This window comes from Ailuropoda melanoleuca, chromosome 1 (genome assembly GCF_002007445.2).
Source record: "Ailuropoda melanoleuca isolate Jingjing chromosome 1, ASM200744v2, whole genome shotgun sequence".
Taxonomy (NCBI): domain Eukaryota; kingdom Metazoa; phylum Chordata; class Mammalia; order Carnivora; family Ursidae; genus Ailuropoda; species Ailuropoda melanoleuca.
This window is the reverse complement of record NC_048218.1, coordinates 23,698,331-23,720,420: the sequence shown is the minus strand read 5'-3', so window position 1 is coordinate 23,720,420 and position 22,090 is coordinate 23,698,331.

Sequence of the window (22,090 nt, the reverse complement as noted above, 5' to 3'; positions counted from 1 at the left end):
AATGATCTGAATGCTAATAGTATTCCATAAAGTGAATATTAAAGCAGTTTATTTTAATTTATTGATCTTTCAGATTTTTAACCACCTACTTCCTCCCACTTCTTTCACTTTAAGCATCAATCAAGGTGATGAGATTGATGAGAATACAGAGAAAATATCTACATTCTTTTTCCAAAACATTGGGAGTTATATACCTTTCCTTTTTTTTTTTTATGTCTTGACCCAATGGGATCAAAATTTTATTTTCAGCCAAGGTATGGAATCCAAGCTAAATATAACAGATATTTACAAAGGATACGTACATTTCAGTACAAGATTCTTTTTGTTATTATTATCAAAGCAGAACATTTCGGGATGTGGGACATATTTCATATGGGAAACCACCTAATGCTTGCTTTGAAACTCTGGGAATATACCAGTGTTTGTATTAACAGCACCTCGCCCTTCCAAAAATAAATGCAATCAGGCCTCCAGATACCTCTAAACATATTGCACTTTCATTTTCCACCTGAACACAAGACATTTCCCAGGTTTTTGTGATCTTTCTGTATTAAAAATAAGGTATAAAGTTTAAATCCATCAATCTCCCACATCCCTGATTTCATATCTTGTTAGTCTGAAGTGAATTCATTTTAATTTTACCTTTCTTTCCATCTAACACCATTAGTAATTTCACATGGGAATCAACTCTAATATGCTCATGTCACATCAAGAAAGATAATGGCCCTGCCAAGAAGATATACATTTTTTTTAGATGTGATTCTTCAGTGCTTGTAAATGCAAAGAGAGGCTAGAATAAAATTTCTGATTTTCATAGGTTTAAGTGAGCTTCTCATATTCTTAGGAAAAATAGTTCTATCAATTATCACACTTAAATTGCTTATTTGATCATTATTATATTATTTGGTATTATTATATTAAATTTTATATCAATTTTTTCTATAGCAGTGGTTTTCCTCAAAGTGATGGGATCATTTGATTCATTTTTGAGAAAATGTTCTACCAAATAGTCAAATTTGAATTATCATTGTTAGCCATTCTTTGTACTAAAAGGTGTTTTATAAAAAAAAAAAAAAGTGGTGCGTTGGAGGTCCCCAAAACTACCCCAAGGTGGTCATGACTTGTAAGACTCAGTGATTCATAAGACCCAGCATGTAGTCCTACATATGGCTGAGATTTATTACAGCAAAAGAATACAAAGCAAAACCAGTCGAGGGGAAAGGTTCAAGGGGTGAAATCTGGAAGAAACCGTGTACAAGTTTCCAAGAGTCTCTCCAGTGGAATCACACAGGATGCACTTAAATCTGCCAGCAGTGAGTTGTGACATGTGTGAAGTGTTGTCTACCAGGACAACTCATTAAAAACTCAAGGCTCAAGGTTTTTATTGAGAGCTGGTCATCTAGGTACCTTCTGGTTGGAAGCACCAAAATTTCAGACTCCCAGAATGAAAGCAGGTGCTCAGCATAAACAACACTTTTGTACAGAATGTTAACAAGTGGTGAGAACACTCCCTAAATCCAAGTTTCCAAAAGTCACCATTAAAATACAAGGGCCAATATTGTAAGTAGGACTTTCTAAGGATAGGAAGTCTTGGGTCTATTATGTTACCTCTTTTCTGCATGATATGACTTTGTTAAATTGTTGAGGTGTTAGATGGTAAGCCAAGGTTCAACAAAAGACCACAAGGGAAAGTGAAATACAGGTTTATTACTCACAGATCCTGAAAGAGTTACATGGCATGCCTTGTAGAGGGCCACATGGGGAAGCCAAGGCAGGGTACAAGCAGAGAGCTGGGGCAATTTTATTAGGATCTGAGGGTGAGTGCTTTCGGGTTTCAAGGCTAAGGCCAGACTGGTCATTTCAAACCAAAAAGAGCAGACTTTAGGGAAATTATGCCAGGGGTCTTATCTAGGGGGCACATGAGGTCCAGGAGATGAGAGGCAGGGAAGAGTGCTTATCACAGGAGCCATTGGAGGAGTCGCATATCAGGAACTTATATTGACTTGGACTTGAGGACTGTTACGTAGAGCATGTGTGTTCCTGGCGGGACTAGTGTCAAAGGTCAAGACCTCTACAGGTCACTAAACTATACAAAATAGATGTGTGTGTGATAATATTCTGGAGTAGTTTATCTATACTCTTAACCCTGCACAAGCAGCTAGCTTAGTTCACAACTAAAAAGTAATGTACAAGTGCTTTTTCTCAAGACAAATATGATATGTTGGTTTGTACCACATGTGCTTTACGCATACATTTCGTTTCATGACATGTATTATCAAAAGGTGTGTACCCAAAGGTTGAAATTAAATAAAATTAATAAAGTGTTTCTGTTTCTTCAAGGAACTTCTTAAGTGAAAAGGCAGGGTTTTCTTTTCTTCTTTTTTTCTTTTTTCTTAGGCATTTGTAGGAGTGAAGAACACAGTGATTACTCACATAATTTTGTGCCACTGCCTTGATTCATGATGAGACATCAGCAGTTTTAATTGTCATTGCTTTTATACCCTCACTGCCAATTTCCACACAGTGAGAAAGGCAAATAACATTTGAAAATTGTTTGGACCTTGTTGATGTCCTAAAGGGTCTTAGTGATATATATGGGTGTATGGTCCACAATTTGGGAGCTATTGTTATACACTATAACTACAGTTATCTTTGTTATAAACTAATCTGATGTTTTTCAATCCATTGCTTACAAAAATTATGACTCAATACTCTATAGCTTAATATCCAGGTATTTCATTGTATCCTTTAGAGATCTGAAATTAACTGGCTTTTCCAGGCTTTGATTATCACCTTTTTCTGCAAAAACACACCTACTAACCATCCCATGAGTGTGGTGGTAGTAACACCACTCTTTATAGATTCATATTTCTTATCTATTTATTTATCAGTCTCTATCTAGGCTCAACACAAAAGGAATCTCTTTGAAATAAAAAACAATTGAAAAAAGACTACCTATTCTATTCATAGAATTTTGTTTATACTTCTTTGTTCCTCTGTTACCCACAGAGAGCTTGGTACTCTTTAAATTTCTCAAACTTTCTTCAAATTTGAGATGCCTCCAATTACAACCGTTGTTTATATTCTCCAGGTCTAACCTCTCCTGGTGTTCCCAAACTCACTGACACCACCAGTATGCAAACAGTTATGTAAGCCAAACGTCTGGAGTCTACTTCATACCACATTCTCCCCCAAGACTATACCCAATTCTTCACAAATCCCTCACTATTTGGCCTTGTTCACGTCTCTTTCATTTGCCTACTGTTCTCTTCCCACCACCGTTTGTCCTGTACGTCACCAACATTCTCATCCTTGTTCTCCCCTTAAAGCTCTTCTTCAAAAGATGATCAGAGAGATATTTTCAAAGGGACCAATGTAATAATGTGATCAAGTCCATCCTTTACACATACACCCTTGCTTAAACCTGTTTAGCAGTTTACCATTGATCTTACTGTAAGTATAAAAGTCCTTAGTATACCTACAAAATCCCCCATGCTCTAAGCACTATTTCCATGATTTGCTTTTGTGACGGAGCTATATCTTATTCTCTGCAGCCCTCTTCACCTGCACATATTTTACATTTGTTCCTCAATTATGTCATGCTTCTTCCTACCATAAAGCCTGAACACATGCCATTTAGAAACCATTGCTAATTATATTTCCAATATCCCTCTGCACCTTGCTAAAAATATTCTTCGTCTTGCTCTCTAGTTAAAAATAATTAGCTCAGAATTTTTGATTGCAAGCTCTCAGAGAGCAATGCAATTTCCCTCCTCCCCTACTCCCATCACCTTTAAGAACACTTTTCAAACTTACAATATTTTTTAGTTTATTTGTATGATTGGTTGATTATTATCTTTCTTCCCTACCAAATCTTTATATCCATGAGTTCAACAGCCATGTTTAGTTTTGCTTCTAGTTTTGTCACCTGGTCCTATGATAGTGTCTGATTCATATACGTGCTCAAAAATATTTATTTGAAATCATCAAACTTTACATCAAAAACCAGGAATGTACTGTATGGTGACTAACATAATATAATAAAAAAAAAAAAACAAGAGATACTTAACACCGTAAAAAAAAAAAGACAAAAAACAAACAAACAAAAAACCTTACCCAAAATCTTATCCCCCAAATTGTTTAAAATTGTAAGTAATACAATGCATACTTCTTTCTAATTTCCTTGAGGTCAAATATTTTTTCATTTTGGTATCCCCAGTTGCCAGGAAAGAATCAATGAATGAGTATTAAATAATCATGCGGAGAAAAGGATAAAACTAATATTATAAGAACCAGCCCAAAGACTAGTTGAGTATAATAACTATAGTACTTAATATATTACATACACTATTTAAAAAAATTAGTACCCCAATCATATATCATTTTATAAAGTGCATTTGGTCTATAAAAACAGTCCATTCTACAAGACACTACAGAGTACCACAGTCAAATGTTTTGTATAACACTTATAATTTATCTGATCTCTTTAAGATTCGTATTACAAATCAGCAAAGTAAAATTTCTTAAAAGTTGTAGTAAATTAATCTTTTAATGACCTTTAAGGAAACCTTACTTTGTTAGACCACATAATTTTTCCTCAAATATCACTTTTCAGTATCTTTTAGAAGGTTTATCATTCAAAACAAATTTGAGAAAAGCTGGAACTACCAATATAGCCCAGGATGGCGAATTTCTAGTAATTATTGTTTGTTCAGAATGCAAAATAAATTGTCTGAGCAATATTTAGTAGTATGTTTAAAAGGTGGAAGTCACTGGATCAAAACCAAACAAAACAATAAAACAATATCAATAATAAATATATTTAGCTAAAGAAGTTGGAGATCTGAGTAAAATATTCAAAAAGACTGTCAGAAAAGTGTCAACAAACAGAAAAAAATTACAGCTACTTGAAAAATTGAAAGAATGCTTAAAGAGGTAATAGGAGTTAAATGTGGAATTTTTAATAAAAATGTAAATTCCTCACATAAATAAGATTGAGATACATTAGTTAAGATATTTATTTTAAAACTATGTAGCACAAAAATTAAATTATATTAAAAGAATAAAATACAATTAACAATATTTCTTGTAAATATGAATAACATATCACTTATCAAAACTGGTAAAAATCACAACAGGCAAAATAATTCATTCTGAAAGAAAATTGAATATTTTTTTCTCTCTTTGAGAAAAACTAATGTCTAAAGGTAGATTCCTTCAGTTATTTTCTTCATCAAATGGTGATTTGTGATCCTTTAACTCTCAGGGAATTAAAGAATCAATGGTGACATCAAAGATATAAGTGATATCATAGCTCATCATTTTAAGTCATCATCAAGATGTTTGTGAATGGTAAATGGTGTAGCCATATAAGGAATTCAATTCCATTGATCTAATAATTTGACAACAGAGATTACTTTGTGCTCAAGAAACATTAATAAGGTGTCATCTTTTTGGGGCAGAAAATCTAAGAAAATCCTTCTTGTGTACATCAAAATAAATAATACTTCAACATGTGCATATTAGCAGTGGTGTACAAAACTAAATTTCTTAAAACGTTTTAAATATTACATAACATGAAATTATACCATATTTCATATATATCACAAATGTAACTGACTTCTCCCACTGGATGATGAATCATGTATATATATAATTATATATATAATATATGTAATACGTATATAACCATATATAATTTGTGAATTATTTGCATATATGTATATATACACAAATAGACATATACATATGCATATATACACATATAAAGTTTCCTAAAAGTCCTCTATTATATATGTTTCTTCCACTAAGCCCATTGCTGTCCTTTTTGGTGAGTGTGGTTCATTCATTATGTAAAGTTCTTCAAAGTGAAGACCACCTGTTTCTGGTTTCCCTGAACATCAGAAATATTCATAGGGGAAGGCATTTGGATGGTTCTGTCCTGATCTAACTTTCATTACTGAGTTTTGAATCAGGGAGTTCCCCTCTGGAGTATTATGTGTCATTTAGCAGATCATTGCTGCTACAATCACAGGCTCACCACGTAGAGTCATTATACGCCCTCCTGGACTAATATACCTTCCCCATTAAGGTTTAGCTTCTGCCCTGGAGACTGGAGAACTAGTAACTCTGCCTCAAGATTGGGCGATTAAACTCAAATTGCTTTTCAGCACTAGCTTAAGTTACTCCTCCTTAAAATCCTTCTCCTTATTTGTTCAGAAGTTGATAAGGCAGGATAGTTGTCCCCTAATATATCTTCATAAAGCACAAAATAGGTGATCAAGGCATTAACTCAGGCCCACATGCTGGTCAATGCCCTTCATCCCCTGTTAATTCAAGGTGAAACCAAATTTTATATACCTGCTTTCATTTCCCCAGTGTGTCCAAATTGGAAGGTCAGAACTTAGGTTATTGATTTTGCTAAATAGGGCCACCAAAGCATGGTAATTAATATATATGTATTATATATTACAATTATATATTAATATATATTAATTATATATACTATATTATCATATAATATATAATTAATAATAATAATTAATAATCTCTTTTTACAAAGAGAATGTCTGAATAATTCTTTTACTTTTGGTTTTAGTGAGATAATATTTTACTTAAAATGGCATATCTGGAGTCCATTTTTTTCCAACAGTGACCCTAAAAGCATCTTCTAACATTGATATATTTATTACCTCTTGCTGGTTCAGAATTAGTCCCACTCTGACAGACAAGAATCTTGAAAACTAAAACATATGCATCTGAATGAGGAGCTGGAGAAAGAGACAGAGACTTCAAGGAATGTTTCTTTGTCTAGTGAAATTTAAATCAAATTTTCTGTGTGTGTGATTTAGGAAGCAGAGTTGTCTCCTATGAAAAAAATACGTAAACCATTTTTAATGTTTTTATTCAACTCTTGGAGTAAAACATGCGTATCTGTTATGAACAGTAAGAAAGTAATAAGATTTTAGAGCTGGTAGCTCTCATTCCCTAAAGAGACCTCAAAATGGCAAAATTTTCTATTAAAGACATTTGATATTCATTACGGAAGTCTATGTAAAACTGTGATGTCACAGATTTCAAAAAATTTTTGGGAAGTTATAAACAAAATAAAACTGATTTTGTTTATTATGCCAGTCATTTACAAAGCATGCTAAATGAAATCGTCACTTTGATAGTTTCAACCTGGAATTTCTCAAATCTGCTTAAGAATGCAATGATCCTTCAAGCTGTATTTTTCTTCAAGAACAGTGAAGCAGACCTCTGGGTCTATTTTGTCAGATAAAAATTCAGTATCAGCCTTCTAGGAGGCTGAATTGCCACATGCTGCCGAATTAATTAAGAAACTGACTTCAAGAGTGCTGGGTATGTTGCAAACACAAATGTGCCTGTAGGCGGCTTTTCTTCAGTGGCTGTCTCCCTTCTCCACTATGTTTCTATCTTTTGCATCACACCGAAATTTCCATTCCTCTCAGAAGTGGATTAAAACTTATCTCTTCGAATAATGGAATGAGATCACTTAAGAAGTCTGCATCATTTTTACTGAGAAGTGAGGGAAAAGCATTTGTCGGCCCTGATCTGAGAGCAGTTTCTAGTCATTTATTAACTCTTTTTGTGAAAGCACTACTGAAAACTGAATGATAAATGATTTCTGAAGCCTGGAAATTCAGACAGAGCACCTGGAAAACATGTTGAGGGCTATTCTCAAAAATATAAGTTGAAAAAAAAGATCAAATTGCTAAAGACCCATCAGACTAATGTCACATTCCCCATCTAGCTGCTTCCCTCTATTTTCTAAGACATCGTCCCACTATGGGACATAAATACAATTGGAATAAATCTGTAAACATTCTAACTTTGCTGCATCAAGTCTGCAGGAATTCACCTCAATTTACATGGAGTACATACAATTCATGGGGTCCCCGTTGCAAAAACAAAATAAAAGAGGTATTCAAGTCTCCCTAGGGTTGTCAATTACTACTAGATTTTGATTCTGTACAAATATAAACAAAACAGAACCACTTTGTCGCCAGCTGGAAAATGACTTTCCGTGGTGCAAACTTCACTTAGATTTGGATAGTTGTGTAACATCTAGCAATTACTGACTCTTTCAATTTGTGCAAGTGTATTTCTCTGAACACAAGCTACCTTTCCTCTAGACTTTTAATGTGAATGATGCGTTCAGCTTCAAGACGTCTGATTATACTTAAACTATATTTATTAAATATACTGAGCAACAATTTCACCAATAAACGGAAAACAAACAAAAACAAATCAAAGCTGTTACTGATAGTTCAGGAGTCATGAATTTTCTTACTATCTTTATAGCTATGAATATATAATTTCTACTGATTAAAATTTTCTTTGACAAGAAAATATCCCAACAAAGCAAAGGCGCTAAGTATACAAAGTAGGGAAAGAACACTGAAGCCATGTTGGTTGGGTTTGAAACCTGGTAGCAGTCGTGTGCTCTTGGGAGTATTTCTGGAATTTCACCATGACTTCAGTGCCTCTTGTCAAGTGGAGACAATAACAGTAAAAATCTAGTAGGTAATATGAAGGATTAAATATGTTAATATATAAAGAGTTTAGAATAATGAGTGACACACAATATGTGTTAGCAATTTTATTTCATTTTTTAAAGATTTATTTATTTATTTTAGAGAGAGAGAGCAAGCATGAATTGGAGGGATAGAGGGAGAAGGAGAGAGAATCTCAAGCAAGCTGAGATTCGTGGAGCCCAACACAGGGCTTGATCTCCCCACACGGAGATCATGACCTGAGCTGAAACCAAGAGTCGGACACTTAACAGACTGCACCCCTGTGTCAGCAATTTTAATTTTTATTACTGTGAACACAGTCTTAGAATATTTGGCTCTGTATTGATTGACAGTTCATTAGTCTAGAAGCAGGGATTAAACATGATAATGACTCTAGTGATGGTCTTCTGTGAGTTCTAGAACACATTGCACCCATTGACTGTAATGTTTGAAGACTTCTGAGTCCCAATTCTCCTAGTCCATCAAATTGTATACTTCACTGAGTGAAGTCTTATATGGGACTATTTCTTAAACTATGTGAGAGCAGGATATCCAATGGGGAAGAGTGAGGGGAATATGTTTAAATTTCTTGTCAAGTGAGTCAGAAACTTGAAATCATCCTTCACTTTATCTTTTCTCTCAGCCCCACCATCTAAATTGTCACTAAATTCTATTGATTTTGCCTTTGAAATTTATTTTAAAACTTTTGTAATTATTCCATCTTTTTTGAAGACCACATTATTTCTTGTTAGAGACAAATTTTCTCCATTTCTCTTTAAATTTTTCTCCATCTTTTAGTCTCCTGGAATGCCAACCCATTAACCATATTTCTGAGAGAGTGGTATCTTTGGCATAATAATTCAATCATTTTACTTCCTTATATAAACTTACCCAGGAGTTCCATATTCCTTTCAAAATAAATTTTAAACCCTGGGAAGTTTTATACAAAAAGCGTTCATGCTTTGGACTTTTCTATTTTATCATGCTTATCATCTGCCATTTTCCAAAAATGTTCCTCCTCTTTCTGTTCATGCCCCATTTCTAGACACTTTTTCTTCTATTTTCTTGCATTTGTTACCATATACACTTTAAGTGGTAATGACTTCCATAATCCTCACCTGTGGACACCATTACACTTGTACTTCAAGGCTCCTATCTTTGTTTTCCACCCTCCAGGCCAGAATGAGTTAGAACTTTGATTTGAATTTCAAATCACTTAGTATATTACCTCTTATTTATTCTATTAGTTGTTATTTTGTGAATGAGAGAAACTATTTTCAAGCAATCCATGACAATTTGAGGGCAAACTCTGAGTTTCATGCTCGTGTGTCTGAAATCTAACATCGATCATCACACTAGGAGGTGATCGCTCCATGATAGTTGATTAAGGGCCACACTCAATTTTACATTAACAATATTTGAGATCAATCCTGACCCTATGTGTTATAGCCAGCTGGCTCATTCCTGGATCAGATACCCAGCATCCAGTAAGATTAACTTCTCTTCAGTCTTAACTTGCTACATTTGTATACCTTATAACATTTTTCCCTTGATTGGTCTTCTAACTTAATGTTTTAGAACTTGGATTTTCACATTGGATCTGCTGCTCAGTTCTCCTTCACTGATCTTTACCAACTTTGTTTTGCTTCCTGGGTTATAATTTTTTCTTCAGCCTTTAGGTTATGACTTAGGCTATAACTATGACCTGTATGTGCCTATCTATGTGGCACTTATAAGAACCCTATATCCCAAGTTTCTGAGTATGAGAGTCATTGTTAAAACTTCTTTTTTGGGATGTATTGAAAATATTGTGAAGCAGGGATGAAATATTGGGAAAATCAACATAATCACTAGAAATAAATAGTTTTCCATAAGAAATGAGAAGGTGTCTTTGAATTTCTTAGTTATGATGCATTGCTTAGAATTAGAATGACTTGAAATTTTCTTAATTTATCTAAAATTATTTGCTGATTATAATTACTTCCTCTGTTCAATTCGTATTCTGAAAATTGAATATTTTTGTTGATATTAGATCACAAAATAATTCTCTTCAGGAAGATATGATAATATATTTAACATGTGTTATAGTCTATTATTCCTTGATGATTAAGAGAATAAAGCTTAGAAATGCAAATTGGAATCTAAAATGTCTATTTTTTCCCCTCCATTTTCACTTGTCTTAAAGTATTGGCAACTGGTGGACCTCAGTTAAATCACGGATGACTTTGTCTTAAAGCCAATTTTCTTTTTAGCTCTGAACTAAATATTTTGAGTTTTATAATCATCACACTTAACTCAATTCATCCAATATATATATTTTTAAATAGAATGTGCTAAATGCTCATCAAAACTTAGCAGAAACAGTTCTTTTCTCTTGAACCAGGAATTGATTTTTCTCTAGCAATAAATGAAATTTGAAACTTGAGATATTTGAGTGCAATTTCAAACTCCAAATCTATATTTGAAAAGGTGCTAAATCTGTCAAATTGTGTTCAACCTGGAGTTCAGTTAATAACAGCAAAATGAACACTGAGGGACAGAACATCCAAATTAAGATACACAACGTTATTTATAACTTGAAAGCCCTTTTATCTTGATATGAGTCCTTTTTTCTAATAATATATCTTCCCTTTCCCACAAGGTTAAGCATTTCTATTTTCCTTTTAATTCTTCTGTTTTTATTTTCACCATTTTCACTTATGCATCTTTTATAAAGTATACATTATTAGGTATTGACTGGTTTTAAACTTTATATAAATTGAATCAAATGTTTATATTCTCCTGTGATTTATAGCTTCCTACTTGTTGCTCTGTAAAACTGTATTTCATTAATTTTCAATTCTGAAAATTATTCTTCTGCATCCATATACCACGATTACTTTTTTATTCTGGTTTTGATGGATACTAGAATGTTCCTAGTTTCTTACTCATACTACATTCTATTGCATGTTCAATAGTGTGCACATGCATACACTTATCTAAACTAAATACTCATAAATGGAATTGCTCCACTTCACTAGAAGTTACCAAACTATTATGCAAAGCGTATTTCCTAATTTATTCCTTACCCTGCTGTGTATGAATGCTCTCCTTGTTGCATATACTTGCAAACATTTTATATTATAGACGTTGTAAATGTGTTAATTGCACAGTTATGAAATCATATGTCAAATTTTAATTTTTATTTCCCTGCTTTCTAATGATATTTATTTGATAAGCCATTCATTTTTTTTTGAGTATTCTGAAGTTCTTGCTCTAAAGTTTTACTATTTTTTTTAAAGTTGAGTTGTAACAATGGACAAAGAAGAACCCTACATAATGATTAAAGAATTAATCCACCAAGAAGATATATCAGTTATAACATGAAGAGAGCCAAAGAAAGGCTGCTGGAGGAAACTTCCACTATTTATTTTAGAAGACTTACCAGGCAGTGGCTGACTTCTCTTGACTTCCCTATACTTCCTAAGTGACAGTAGGCTTGGATAGACACTGGCCAACTTTCAAAGTAGCTTTTTGAGGATGGACAATCTGTTTAGAACAACTCATTCACCTGTTCATTTTCAGGATCCAAATCAATATCATAAACACAGGTCGTGGTAGGGAGTCCAGTCATTGTGTTCATCATTCCACCAGAAGGTACAGAGAACCAATCCAGACACTAGCATGTATGTCTCAATGGGCAAGATGAAGCCATTATGCATGCTTTTTTGCTCTGGATTATCAAACAAAGACAAATATTATCTTTTGAAATACATTGAAAGGCTTGATTTGCTGGTGTTTTTACAGGGCTGTGGCATCAGTGCTGATGATAATGTATGGACTACATTTTAACTTTAATGCTATATGCTTGAAGTAGATAGTTAGAAAGGGAAATTAAAAATTACCGTTTATAATAGTATTAAAAACATGAGATACTTAGGATTTTTTTTTCAAAATATGTGCAAGAGATCATTACTGAAAACTGCAAAGTACTGCTGAAAGAAATTAAAGAAGATATAAATAAATTGAGAGATTGACTCAGTCCATTGGCTGGGTAATTAAATATGGTTAAGTAGTCAGTTCTCACTAATTAGCTCTGTAAATTCAACAAGATTCAATCAAAGTCCCAAGAAAGTTTTAAAGAAATGTAAAAAATACTTTCAATTCACACAGAAATGTGAAACATTTAGATTAATCTCAATTATTTTGAGGGGAAACACACATTTGGGGGTGCCTTGGTGGCTCAGTTTGTTAAGCATCTGACTCTTGATTTCAGCTCAGGTCATGATCTCAGGGTACTGAGATGAAGACCTGAATCATGTGGGACTTTACCCAGGTCATGGAGCCTGCTTAAGTTTCTCTTTCTCCCTCTCCCTTTGCCCCTCTCCTGCACGCATGAGCTCTCTCTCTCTCTAAAACACACAGACACACACAGACACACACACACACATTTTGAAGACGTGTATTACATAATTTCAAGATTTATTCTGAAGATATATTCATCAAGAAGTGTGCTACTGGGGACTCCTGAGTGGCTCAGTCGGTTGAGTCTGCCTTCAGCTCAGGTCATAATCTGGGAGTCCTGGGATCAAGTCCCATGTCTGGCTCCCTGCTCAGCAGGGAGTCTGCTTCTCCTCCCTCGGTGCCTCCCCCTGCTCCTTCTCTCTCTCACTCATTCTCTCTCTCAAATAAATACATAAAATCTTTAAAAAATAAAAATAAATAGCAAACTAAAAAAAGAAGAATTGTGCTATTGGCTGAAGGATAGACACATTAATGACAATTAGTGGAAAAAAGTCCACACTAAGACAAATATATATAATTTTCCTTTAAATGTATCAGATGAATTTATCAGGGAAAGGGAAACCTTTTTAAGGTTTAAGTGGTATAACCACTTGTTCATGTTTCCTTTTTTTAAAAATGAAACCTTACCTTACTCTCTATATAAAATTAACTTGTAAACTACTATTAGTCTATATATAAAAGCTAAAACTATAAAAGTAGTAGGAAAAAAGTCTTAGGATAATATCTTTGTGATCCTGAGATAGTCAATGACTTTAAAAATAGGATGGGGGCGCCTGGGTGGCACAGCGGTTAAGCGTCTGCCTTCAGCTCAGGGCGTGATCCTGGCGTGATGGGATCGAGCCCCACATCAGGCTCCTGCTGGGAGCCTGCTTCTTCCTCTCCCCACTCCCCCTGCTTGTGTTCCCTTTCTCGCTGGCTGTCTCTATCTCTCTGTCAAATAAATAAATAAAATCTTTAAAAAAAAAATAAAAATAGGATGAAAAAATAAGATCCATAAAATTTAAAAGTGAAGATGAATTGGGCTTTAACTAAATTAAAGCTTTTCTTACAATGACTGCATTAGGAACACACAAAAAAGTAGGTACATATTAGTTGAAGATATTTGCAATAGAAATATCTGACAAAAATTTGTATCCATAATTTCTAGTGAACCCCATCAATCCTAATAATAAGAAAACAAAGATAAAAACATGCAAAATATTTGAATAAAAACTATATAAAAGAAGATGTGCAAATAATAAGGACTTGAAAATTTTTCTCATCATCTTTAGTTATTAGGGAAATGTAAATTACAAAGCTAAAACAAAATATAAACACTGATAACACCAAATATTCGCAAGAAGGTAAAGCAATTGATGTTTCATACATTACTGGTGAAAATGTAAATGATATAATTACTTTGGAAAATAGTGTGATGATTTCTTATGGTGTTAAACACATGCCTACCATAAGACCCAACAATTCCATTTCTTGGTATTTACCCAAGAGAAACGAAAACATTCGAGTTCACAAATACTGCGACATGAATGTTTCTGCGGTTTTACTCGTAATAGCAAAAGCCTGGACAAAATGTCCAATGTATTTCCATGAGACACATTGATGTTTTTCCATATAATGAAAGACTACTGGGAAATTAAGAGGGATAAATAATTAACATCAATAACATGGATGAAGGTAAAAAACATGCTGAATGAAAGTATCTAGACCAAAAAGAACATATTTTATAATACCACTGATATGAAATTCTAGGAAAAGTGAATCTTCCCAATAGAGACAGAGGAATACCAGTAGTTGTCTAGGGCCGATTTGAGGGGGAGTATAAGTGCAAAGTGGCATATGTAACTTTTGAATAAAGGAAATATTCTCTATCATTTGTGATGATGTTAACATGGTTGAATACATCTGCCAGAACTAACCGAACAGAGCAATTAAAATGGGAGTATTTTATTTTATGTAAATTTTACTTGAAGTTATTTTTAAAAATAAAGCATAATTACATAATATTCTGTGTCTGATGAGTGATTGCTGTTCATGGTATCTTGTTTCCATCTGTGCTTGTATGTGTGTGTTTGCACGTGCACTCTTTGCTTTAAGTTGCTCATTTTCCTGGGAGCTTTTTCTAGGGAATACTTGGAGTATAAAGGTAACTATGAGCTATTTAGAAAACATTATTTCTTGCTCCTTTAGGCATTATTTATTAGAGATTACCTTAGACTAAATTTTCAGTTTGAGACTTTTAGACTGTCTGGAGAGTGAGACAGTCTATCTATGCTCTATCTATAAGAATGTTTATTAGTCATTTTTTAATAATGATGCATTTGAAATGTCTTATAAACTCCGTGGCTTATGACCAATAATAACTTATCTCTTCCTTATAATCTTACAGTTCTGGAGTGCCCAGCAACAGGTGATAGGTCAGGTTCAGATGTCTGAACATGGCTTCTTTATCTTGTGCCTAGCCTGAAGGAGCATTGACACTGGACCATGTAGTTATGGTGGAGATAAGGAGCTTCACAGTTGCCACGCCCCTTCTCATTTTCCATTGGTCAAATAGAGTCACATGACAATTCCATAGTCGGTGGTAATCCCAAAGTCCTCTGTACATAAAATGGGATAGGAGAACTAATGTTTAATGAACAGTAGTATAATATATTACAGATGTAATGTGTATCATAAACAATTTTCAGGAATGTGATTTTCCATCTGTTCAGCATCAAGGTACAAGATATGCATTTTCCTAGGAGTACACTGGACGTGGGGTGAGGGAACAAGTTTTATGTCTGCTACCTGTCTTTTCAGTGAAGCTATAGTTCTTTGGGATGCTTGTTTTATGATGGGTCTTTTATTAAAGGCTTCACCTTGCCATGGATCAGTAAATAACCTTAAAATGAATGTAAGCTGCTGCTTATCCTCCCTCTCTAGATCATTGCCTTCACTTACTTTTTTGACCTATATACTATTACTTTGTTTATTGTTTGTTTGTTGTGATGTCTCATCATTGCATGTAATAGAATTTTAAAACACTTTGGGCAGCATTTAAGCATTCTTTAAAGTTTAGAATTGGTCAGGATACTAAGTCCATCCATTGGCTGAAATAGATACATAAATTATTTACTCTCAAAAAAATTCATTTGTTATAAACCACATAAAATTTGAATATATATCTTATATTACTTTACCTATTTTCTCCTTGCTCTATCTCAGGGTACTTTTTCTCTCATACCTTCATTTCTTCATCAGTTATAACACATACTTTTTCTAGTGACTATGTCAAATAAAATAGAGTTCTTTGAGTTTAGTCCCAATGATATCTATAGGTGATAGCAAATTATACTGCTTCAATATCCCTATCACAATGGCCTCACTATAATAGTAAAGTTCTGAGAGAATTTTTCTCTATGAGGAATGTTAGGGGAACATTTCTTATAGCTTTATAACAACTAAAATACATAATCACTTACACTAGAAGTAGATGGGGGTCAACTTTAACTTTGAGCTTATCTAAAATGCAGAAATCTATGAGTTTGACTTTTTCACCCCATACATAAGAGATCCCATGAAGTGTTTATCTTTCTTTGCTTGGTTTATTTCACTTATCATAATGCCCTGCAGGTTCATGGTGTTGTTAATGACAGGAATCCCTTCTTTCTCATGGCTGTATAATATTCTCGATCCATTTATCCATTGATGGACACAAGTTATTTCCATACCTTGGATATTATTCAAAATGCTATACTGAATGCAGAAGTACAGACATCTCCTTAAGACAATGATTTGTTTCCTTCGAATACATACCCAGAGGTAGAACAGCTAGATCATATCGTAGTTCTATTTTTAATTTAGGAGGACACTCCCTACTGTTTTTCATAGAGTCTGAACCAGTTTACGTCTCCAACAACAGTGTACAGGGTTCCCTTTTCTCCATATCCTCACCAGCATTTGTTATTTCTTGTCTCTTCGATAATAGCCTTCCGAACAGGTGTGAGGTGATCTCTCTTCCTGGTTTTGATTTACATTTTCCTGATGATTAGTGTTGTGGGAGAAATGGGGAATATTGGTAAAAAGGTATAAACTTCCAGTTATATGATAAATAAAGTTTGAGTAATGTGTCACATGGTGACTATAGTTGATAACACTGTATTGTATAATTAAAATTTGCTAAGAATAGAACTTAAATGTTCTCACCAAAAAAAAAAAGAGGGGGATAAATATATGAGGTGATGATGTGTTAATTAACTAAATGGAAAAAATCCTTTCACAATTTATACAGATATCAAATTAACATGTTGTACGCTTTAAATATATTACAATTTTATATGTCAATTATATCTCACTAAAGCTGAAAAAATACAGAAATCTGTTTTGTGTGAGTAATTGCTGCTACACTCAAGCACTACTAATTATTCTGCTCACTTTTATTTCATCAGATCAGATGCTCCAATGTAGTCTTTTCTGTGATCAGCTGGTATATCAAAAGGGAATGATATTCAAAAGGGAAACATTTGAAGAACAAGAAGATAGTTAATTGTCTGAAGCCCTTTTGTGTGATAGATATATTCACAGATCAATTAGGAACATTCTTAGAAGCAATCATTTCTCAAATCTAACCCAATTAAACAATTGGAAAGGTTTCCACTGCCTGAGGTAATCTACTTCTCTAAAGAAATGAACTTTGAACTCCAATAGTTTCTTTGTTCTAATCCCATCCCCCACAGATCTCTTGCACTTTCTTAAATAGAATTACACTTCTTGGTTCAGTTAAAGAATGGTTCAATATACTCTTTTGGATCAGCTCCAGTTCCTCATGATGTTTTTAAGACACTTTACTGAAGTATTATTGACATAAAAAAGGATGCATATATTTATGGTATGCAATCTGATGATTTTAGAGATAAGTATGCAGCTGATCCTTTAACAGTATAGGTTTGAACCGTGCAGGCACACTTAGAAGTGGATTTGGATTTTTTTTGATATAATACACTACTGTAAATATACTTTTTCTGCCTTATGATTTTCTTAATATTTTCTTTCCTCTAAGTTATATATTTTTTTAAAGATTTTATTTATTTATTTGACAGAGATAGAGACAGCCAGCGAGAGAGGGAACACAAGCAGGGGGAGTGGGAGAGGAAGAAGCAGGCTCATAGCGGAGGAGCCTGATGTGGGGTTCCATCCCATAACGCCGGGATCACGCCCTGAGCCAAAGGCAGACGCTTAACCGCTGTGCCACCCAGGCGCCCCTCCTCTAAGTTACTTTATTATAAGAATAAAGATAGCATATACAATATGTGTTAATCAACTATTTATGTTATCAATAAGATTTCCTTCCTACCAACAGTAGGCTATTAGTACTTAAGTGTTTGGGGAGTCAAAAGTTATGCGTAGGTTTTTTTTCTTTTTTTTAAGATTTTGTTTATTTAACAGAGAGAGAGACAGGCAGCGAGAGAGGGAACAGAAGCAGGGGGAGTGGAAGAGGAAGAAGCAGGCTCCCATCGGAGCAGGGAGCCCGATGCGGGGTTCAATCCCAGGACCGTGGAATCATGCCCTGAGCCAAAGGCAAATGCTTAAGGACTGAACCACCCAGGGGCCCCAAAAGTTATGTGTAGATTTTTGACTATGGGAATGGTCAGCATCCGGACCCCAGCATTGATGAAGGGTCAACTGCACATCCAAGAAAGCATCAACACGATCTAGGCCATAACATATCCATCACCTACAAAAGTTTCCTCCTGTCCTCTTTAATTATTACTATTGTTGCTGTTATAAGATCTACCCTCACAGCAAATTTTTGAGAATAACAAAATGGTATTATTAATTATAGTAACTATTCTGAAGAGTAGATCTCTAGGACTCATTCATCTTGCATAACTGAAAATTTTTACCCTTTGACTGACACAGTCCCATTTCCATCTCCCCATAGCTCCATGGCTCCTGGCAACACCACTCTAAGTTTTGCTCCTATGAATTCAATTAGTTTAGATTCCTTATACAGTGGATTCATGTAGTATTTGTCCTTCTGTACCTGGCTTATTTCACTAAGCACAGTGTCCTCCAGGTTCATCCATGTTGTCACAAATGGTAGGATTTCTTCTTTTATGACTGAATAATATTTTATTGTGTATATATATATATATATATATCACATTTTCCTTATCCATTCAATCATTGATGCACATTTATTATTATTATTATTATTGCTTCCATATCTTGACTATTGTAATTAGTGCCGCAATGAACATGGGAGTGCAGGTATCTCTTCAACATCCTGATTTCAGTTATTTTGCATATATAACAAGAAGTAGGTTTCCTGGATCATATGGTAGTCATTTAAAACATTTTTTTTTGAGAAGACGTTATACTGTTTTCCATAGTGAATTCTCCAATTTATATTCCTAACAACAATACACAGGATTCCCTTTTCTCCATACCTCAGCAATACTTGTTATCTTTTAAATTTTTTTTATTATTGATGTTTCGTTGACATACAATGTTATATTAGTTTAAGTTGCACAACATAGTGTTTTGACAATTCTATACATTATGCTATGCTCACCCTAAGTATAGTGACAGACGGTAGTCTGTCACCATACCATGTTATTACAGTATTATTGACTATATTCCCTATGTTGTACTTTTCATCTTTGTGACTTATTTATTTTATAAGTGGAAGTTTGTACCTCTTAATCACCTTCACCTATTTTGCCCATCCCCCAGACCCCTCCCCTCAGGCAACTACTAGTTTTCTCTCTGTTTATATGAGTCTGTTTCTGTTTTTATGCTGACTAATATTACACACACACACACACACGTGCACACACACACAATCTTCTTTTATCCATTCTTCTTTATACATTCATTTATCAGACACTTAGCTTGTTCCATATCTTGGCTATTGTAAATGATGCTGCAATGAACATAGAAGTGCATATATCTTTTTGAATTAGTGTTTTGATTTTTTTTAGATAAATATCCAGTAATGGGACTACTGGGTGCAAAATATATAAAGAATTATATATGACTCAACGACAACAACAAAATAAACAACCTTATTAAAAAATGGACAGAGGACCTGAATAGACAATTTTCCAAAGAAATACAGATGGCCAGTAGACACATGACACGTGAGAAGATGCCTAACATCACTAATCATCAAGGAGATGCAAATCAAAACCATAATGAGATATCGCCTCACACCAGTCAGACAGACTAGTATCAAAAGATAAGAAATAACGTGTTGGAATTAATGTAGAGAAAATGGAACCCTTGTGTACTCCTGGTAGGAATGTAAATTGGTGCAACTACTGTGGCAAACAATATTGAGGATCCTCTCTTTTCTAAATTATTGATTGATTGATTGATTACCACCTTAAATTATTCATTCACTCATTCATTTATTTATTATTAGCCATCTTAATGGATGTAAGGGATTTCTTTGCATTTTTTTGTGTTTGCCAATACTTTTGTCTGTGTTTTACAGTTTTTAATGTACAAATCTTTTACTTCCTTAGTTAAGTTCCTAAATAGTTCGTTTGGATGCTATGGTAAATGTGATTATTTTCTTAATTTAATTGTTCTTCGTTGGTGTATAGAAACTCAACCGATTTTTGTGTGTTGACTTGTATCCTGTAACTTTAACTAAATTTACTAATTATAATAGTTTTTTTGACAGTCTTTAGGGTTTTCTACATGGACTATCATGTCATCCACAAAGATAGTTCTACTTCCATTCCAATATGGTTGCCTTTTATTTCTTTTCCTGCCTAATTGCTCTGGATAAGATATCCAGTACTATATAATGAAAAGGTGGAATATGGGTATTTTGCCTTGTTCCAGATCTTAAGGAAAAGCTTTCAATTTTGCATCGAATGTGATCTTAACTGTGGGCTTGTCATATATAGCCTCTATTATGTTGAGATAAGTTTCTTTACACCTAATTTGTTGACAATTTTTATTGTGAATGGGTGTTAAATTTTGCAAAATGCTTTTTTTGTACCTATTGAGATGATCATGTGATTTTTATCCTTTATTCTGCTAATGTGGTGTATCACATTAATTGTTTTACGGATGTTGGACTATCCCAGTTGGTTATGGTATATGATCTTTTTAATGTGCTGTGATATTTGGTTTGTTAATATTTTGCTGGAGATTTTTACACGGGGTTGCCTGGGTGGCTCAGTTGATTAATTTTCTGCTTTGGCTTGGGTCATGGTCTCAGGGTCCTGGGAATGAACCCTGTGTGGGGCTCCTTCCTCAGCAGGGAGTCTGCTTCTCCATCTTTCTCTGTCTGCTGCTCCCCCTGCTTGTGCTCTCTCTGTATCAAATAAAATAAAATCTTTAAAAAATAATAAAAAAAACTTTAAAAAAATTTTACACCCATGTTCATGTGGGATATTGGCCTATAGTTTTCTTTTATTATGACATTTTTGTATGTCTTTAGTATCAGGGTGATACTGACCTCATAAAATGAGTTTGGAGGTATTCCCTCCTTATCTGTTTTTAGGAATAGTTTAAGAAGGATTAATATTAATTCTTCTTTCAGTGTTTGATAAAATTCATCTAGGAAGTCATCATGGTCCTGAACTTTTCTTTGTTGGGAGGTTTTAGATTACATATTTCATCACCCTATCTTATTTTTTTTGTTCAGGTTTTCTATTTCTTCTTAGTCTTGGTAGTTTGTATGTTCTCAGTGCTTTATCCATTTCTTTTAGGTTGTCCAACTTGTTTGCATATAATTTTTCATGTTAGTCTCTTATGCCTTTTTTATTTCTCTGCCATCGGTTAGAATGTCTCCTCTTTCATTTCTGATTTCATTTAATGAAGTTTTCTCTCTGGTTTTTTGGTTAGTCTAGTTAAAAGTTTTCCAATTTTGTTTATCTTTTCAAAAAACCAACTCAGTGCATTGATTTTTGTTTGTTTGTTCTATTCTCTATTTCCTTTATTTCTGCTCTGATCTTTACTAGGCTCTTTCTTATGCTAACTTTGGGTTAAGTTTGCTATAAAATAGTTCTTTGAGTGGTAAAGTGAGGTTATTTGAGATCTTTTTTCTTTTTTAATGTAGGTGTTTATTACTATAAACTTTTCTCTTAGTCCTGATTTCGCCGTATCCTATTAGTTTTGGTATATGTTGGTTTCTGTTTGTCTCAAAATATTTTCTAATTTTTCTTTTCATTTCTTCCTTGACCCAATGGTTGTTCAAAAGTGTGATATTTAACTCCCATGTACTTGTGAGGGTTCCTCTTTTTCTTTTGTTATTGATTTCTAGTTTTATT